The sequence below is a fragment of the Mustela erminea genome, chromosome 18 (genome assembly GCF_009829155.1).
Source record: "Mustela erminea isolate mMusErm1 chromosome 18, mMusErm1.Pri, whole genome shotgun sequence".
NCBI classification, from domain to species: Eukaryota; Metazoa; Chordata; class Mammalia; order Carnivora; family Mustelidae; genus Mustela; species Mustela erminea.
Genome location: NC_045631.1, coordinates 28,336,136 through 28,342,667, shown reverse-complemented (window position 1 = coordinate 28,342,667; position 6,532 = coordinate 28,336,136).

The following is a 6,532-nucleotide window of genomic DNA, read 5'->3' as shown; positions in this document are numbered from 1 at the left end:
GCATGTCAATCATACTTTAATTAAAAATTAAATTAAAATGGGGCACCTGGGTGGCTCAGTGAATTAAAGCTTCTGCCTTCAGCTCAGGTCATGATCCCAGGGTCCTGGGATTGAGTCCCGCATTGGGCTCTCTGCTCAGCAGGGAGCCTGCTTCCTCCTCTCTCTCTCTGCCTGTCTCTCTTCTTGTGATTTCTCTCTGTCAAATAAATAAATAAAATCTTTAAAATTTTTAAATTAAAATGATGCATCAAAATGTTAAAGGGGAAAAAGGTTGTGTCTTGCACAGAGAAGACATGATGCTCTCTACACCCCCCAGGGTACTTCCTTATTCTCTGTCTACAGGCCTAATCCAGAGTTGCAGTCCCACAGAACTCTTCATTCCCCAAATGCTCCATTCACATCTTCTTTCTCTTTTCCCCGAAGGTTCATCGTTGTCCTTTCAAAAGATGACTGAGTTAAAAAGAAAACCCCCCTTATTTTTCCAAAATATTTCTCATCATCCAACATAATAAACATTTTATTAGTTCCATGATTTACTGTCTGTTTCCCTTCCTCTCACTAAAATGCATGCTGCGTGATGCAGGAATTTTTGACTGTTTTATTCATTGATGGTCCTAGTGCTCAAAACAGTGCTTAACACATAGTGGTACTTAATAAATATCTGCTGATGGAATTATTGATGCTTAATGTACAAAATAAAGAACATGCAAAATTAACTATATCTTGCATAGGGTTTAAAGTAATTCTTCATTTCAACTGCTGAGCAAAATTCTCAAAAAAACAAAACAAAACAAAACCCACTACTTTGGATGAGAATGTAGACATGTGGAAGAAATGAGGTGCAGAATTAGGGAATTTAGACTGGAAATAACACCAAGGAGTGCGCACTTGGAGACAGGCTAGATATAGCTATAGATCACACATGCGGGCTAGAGCCTTGGTTGCTAGAAATAACTGCCCTGAATAATTTCTGGGAGTTTATGTCATCACTGCTTTGCTTGGCTCCACTTGCACCCAGGTCTTGGCCACTTGTCTTGCTTCCTTGCTAGACAGGTATTTAGAGATAATAGCAGTGGAGCGCCCCAGTGGGTTAAGCATCTGCCTTCTGCTCAGGTCGTGATCTCAGGGTCCTGGGATCGAGCCCCACATTGGGCTTCTCCTTCTCCCTCTGCCCCCAACCCCATTCATTCTCTGTCTGTCTCTCAAATAAATAAATAAAATCTTAAAGAAAAAGAGTGAGAAATGACAGCAGAGTCAAGGGCTTTATGGCCATGGGAATGGGGTGAAGCAAATTACTGGGGGTGAGGAGTGGGTTTCCACAGTTTCAGGAAACTGGTCCACCTGACTGGACTGATGCTGGCTCTGGCTTTTCCAGAGACTTCTTGGAGGAGCCAGTTAACACCACTTAGAAATGCATGGGAAAGGAATTTTTTGCCCTTCTTTCCTTCCCTCCAACAGATTATTCTGAGACCCACACAGCCTCTCCAGAGATGTCTCATATGACCAAGCAACCAGCCTCCTCAAGAAGCTGTGGTCCTTTCCCCCTTATTCTTCCTTCCCTGGAAGTATACTCATCACCCCTCTTCACACACTCCTAATACACAATAAAAATTAGCTGTCTAAACTTTGTCTTAGGCTTTGTTTTCTAGAAAACCTGGTCTAAGACATAGAGGAGTTGTCACAATTCAGTTCTGGAAAAATTGTGCAAAATACAGCCACGCTTTTGAACTCAAATTCTTCTCCTATGTGCCTTACTGCAAAAAAGTATGTTTCTACTTCAAAATAATTAAAATATTAGTATCTAGGAAAAGTCAAATAACCATAAGATGAAGAATTCGTAGAATTTCAGTGAAGACAAAAAGACATGGAGTTAAGATATTGTAGGCAGAAAGGCCTATCTAGGGGCACCTGGGTGGCTCAGTGGGTTAAAGCCTCTGCCTTCAGCTCAGGTGATGATCCCAGGGTCCTGGGATCGAGCCCCACATTGGGCACTCTGCTTAGAAGGAAGCCTGCTTCCCCCTCTCTCTCTGCCTACTTGTGATATCTCTCTGTCAAATAACTAAAATCTTAAAAAAAAAAAAAAAGACCTGTCTAGAATTCATTTTCATTCATTCATTCATTCATTCAACAAAGTGAAAGAAGAACTAATCTAGGCACTGGAGACACAACAGTGAACAAGACACTTGCCCCTCCCCAAGAAGCTTAAATACTACTGGAGGAGACAAATGATAAACAAATAAGAAATATTTAACATAATGTCATATGGCAATAAAATGATATGAAGAAAAACAAAGAGAAGGGGATAGAGATTAATGAAATACTTTACAGGTAGCATAGTCAGGAACGGCATCTGTGAGGAAAACCTAAGCAGATACTTGAGCAAAGTCAGACAGGTATTCAAGGAAAAGTCTAAGGACTAGCACTCAACTATGCACATACATAAATTGTTTGATTAGTTTTGAACTGGGAATAAATAAATAGAAAAAAGGAAGGAGAAAAGTAGAGAAAGAAGGAATAACAATTCTTATTTGAAAGTACTTGTCAGTGGGAGAATTTTTAAAAAGACATAGTATAGGGCCAGACACCTGGTGGTATTTAATTGTTGGTCATTCAATCAAGAAATTAGGAATTTTCAAGGCTGATGTAAAACCAGGTTATTTGATCGTACAATGAATGTGCTAGTTATTTTTAACAGCATGTGTCATTATTTCCTATGAAGAAACCATGATATTATCATGAGATTCTTTCTTTAATCAGTTATATTGAGATAATGTACATGCAACAACATTAATCAATTATCAGTCTATAATATTTGATGAATGCACATGGTTGTATAATTAACTCCACAATCAACATGTAGAATATTATCATTACTGTAAAAAGTTTCCTTACATTCTCTTTGCAGACAGTTCTATCCCTCCACCCCCAGACCTAGAAACCACTGATTTGTTTTTTGCAAAAGATACTTTTTATTTATTAAGTGAATATTTATGAAGGCCTTCTATTTGGAAGTCCTTGAGTTAGATACTTCATAGAATAGAAAGATAAATAAGAAACAGTTGGTGTCCTTAAATAGCTTAAAATCTAGCCTAGTTTTATACAATTTTGAGATTACTTGTCTACAAGTAATATGGGACTGAATTTCAATATGAATTATACCTACTAACGAGGAATAAGAAGAAAAAATATTGCAACTGATTCTGTAACTTTCAGAACATAGAACAAAATAATGTACTTTTATGAATGCCTCTAATTATGATTTCTTTTAAAAGGCACAAATTTATGACTGCATGATGTCAACAGATAATTATTGAAAAGTAAACTATTTTTAAAATCAAGGAACATACATACAGGGGAAAAAAAGCAGAAATCCCAAGTGCACAGCTTGATCTTTCCAGGTTATTTAATGTCAACTTAGATCAGCTTTCTGACCAATAAACTAAAAAGACAACCTCCTAAAACCTTTTGGTTTAGATAAAATTGCATCTTGGGAAGAAAGAAAGAGAGAAGAGAATAATACTCTGTGAAGGCTCACATAGAATTGTGGGGATAGGCAGTGAGAAAATGGATGGTACATTAAAATTCATGAGGAGATGCCATTTAAGGTCCATGAATAACAAAGTGATTATTATGCAGGATCAGGTTTTTCTTTCATCATTATAGAAAGACACAAAATCATTATCGTGATCTGCCATGTGTCTTTCCTTTGTTATTAGATGCCAGGACAAGCCTATTAAATATTTTGTGTTACCCAGGGGAATGGTCACAGTGGTGAGGAATGGTGGTCTTGGTGCACGTGGCTTTCTACGGTTCTGCTTGTAAGTGTATTTAGACCAAAGGAAAGGAACAAATTAAAAAGAAGGGCAGAAGGGGCACCTGGGTGGCTCAGTGGGTTAAAGCCTCTGCCTTTGGCTCAGGTCATGATCCCAGGGTCCTGGGATCGAGCCCCGCATAGGGCTGATTGCTCAGCAGGGAGCCTGCTTCCTCTTTGCTCTCTCTGCCTGCCTCTCTGCCTTCTTGTGATCTCTGTCAAGTAAATAAATAAAATCTTAAAAAAAAAAAAAAAGAAAGAAAGAAATGCGGCAGGTCTTACCTGGTCTTCAGGTAGTGTGCTGGTATCACCCCTGGATCTGTGGTTTAGGCCATTCTCTCTAAACACTGCAGCTTCTCGGTGTCCATGAGATTCTTCCCCATTTCTGTGCTTTCTCCCCAGCAGCTCCTGGGAGGCCACACAGGAGCCAGGACTACTGCTCCTAGCCAATCCATCCATGCATGTCTCTCTGTTACTACTGAGCAGTCACCGGAGTGGATGTTGCACCCAGTCAAAGAGAAGCAGGACAATGATCCATTTTCTCTTCGGCTTTCTCCTCAGGCTATTTCACTTATCTCTTTTCTCTAGAAAATTGCCCTAGGGAAGAACACGTAAGTCACTGGGCTCTAACTCTACTTTCCCCTTTCAGGGTCATACTCTACCCTCTCCTTCTTTCTTTCTAAATGGGCTTTCTCCATATCCTCTGCTTCACTAGAAGGAGGTGGGCACGGTATGGCTCCATCTTAATGGCAGACAGGGCATCTTTTCTATGCCTTCCACGAAAGACACCATTAGGAGCAGATCCTGGTGGCATAGGGTAAGTTGTCTTTGCCTGCAAGACAGCTGGGAACTGGGGTTTACAAATAACTGTTCTAGCTTCTTTTTGAGGGAGCATTAAGTGCTCCCTAATTATATATTGCCATGGTACTCAAAAATGGTGACTATTGGGGTGCCTGGGTGGCTCAGTTGTTAAGCGTCTGCCTTTGGCTCAGGTCATGATCCCAGGATCCTGGGATTGAGCCTCGCATCAGGCTCTCTGCTTGGCAGGAAGCCTGCTTCTCCCTCTCCATCTCCCACTCTCCCTGCTTGTGTTCCCTCTCTCACTGTATCTCTCCCTGTCAAATAAGTAAATGAAATCTTTAAAAAAAAATTGTGACCATCAAGGAGAGAAAAATGAAATTTGTGATTTCATATTTTAGGCTACTAATTACTTAGACTTTTTATGAAAACAGAATTTCAAAATGACTTTCAAAAAAGTTCCTATTTGAAGCGTGAGATGGGTTACATTGAGGAAGAGTGCATTCCATTCTTATTTGGAGGACTTTGATCACATTTCTTTTTTATTTGGCCTTGTCCTTTCTTCTCTGTCTTCTCAAGCATCAGAGGAAGATTAATCTAATTTTTCCAGTGACAAAAGACACACATTGCCTTGAACCTATGGATAGTGAGAAAAACCAAAAGATGGAAACAATTAAGCTCCCACGAGATGTATACCTTTTATATGCCTCTATTTCTTTCCTTCTTTTAAAAAATACCAAACATTGGCAAAGGGAGTGTTTTGGGTGCATCATATGGTCAGAAATACAGTCTTGGATCTCAAAGGTCTTCTACCTTCAACTTTTCTACAAGCAGTTAGAGGGTTATAGAGATAACCAGGAAGACATGGTATGGGGCAGTGCCTTTCCTGGTAAGCTGTGTTTACAATGGACATGGAAAGACAATTTTGCAGTCTTCTTCAGTGTCCTCATAACCAGGAAAATGTGTAATTATTTATTTGCTCAAATAGGCTTAATTACATAGATTTTTCTGTGAGACAATGTTTTGGTAATTTTTAAAAATATTTTTTAATTTTTTATTAACATATAATCTATTATTAGCCCCAGGGGTACAGGTCTGTGAATCGCCAGGTTTGTACACTTTACAGCACTCACCACAGCACAAACCTTCCCCAATGTTCATAACCCCACGACCCTCTCCCACCCTCCTCCCCCAGGCAACCCTCAGTTTGTTTGGTGAGATTAAGAATCTTTTATGGTTTGTCTCCCTCCTGATCCCATCTTGTTTCATTTGTTCTTTTCCTACCCCCCAAACCCTCCACATCGCCTCTCAACTTCCTCATATCAGGGAGATCATTTGATAATTGTCTTTCTCTGATTGACTTATTTCACTAAGCATAATACTTTCTAGTCCCATCCACATTGTTGGAAATGTCAAGATTTCATTTCTTTTGATGGCTGCATAATATTCCATTGTATATATATACCACATCTTCTTTATCCATTCATCAGTTGATGGACATCTAGGTTCTTTCCATAGTTTGGCTATTGTGGACATTGCTGCTATAAACATTCGGGTGCACATGCCCCTTCGGATCACTACATTTGTATCTTTAGGGTAAATACCCAGTAGTGCAATTGCTGGGCCGTAGGGTAACTCTATTTTCAACTTTTTGAGGAACCTCCATGCTGTTTTCCAGAGTGCTTGCACCAGCTTGCATTCTCACCAACAGTGTAAGAGGGTTCCCCTTCTCCGCATCCTCGCCAGAATCTGTCATTTCCTGACTTGTTAATTTTAGCCATTCTGACTGGTGTGAGGTGGTATCTCATTGTGGTTTTGATTTGTATTTCTGTTTTGGGAATTTTTAATGTACCATCAATATTTCAGATATACAGAAAAGCATAAAAAATAACACGGTAACCATCTATGTATTCAACAGCAAAT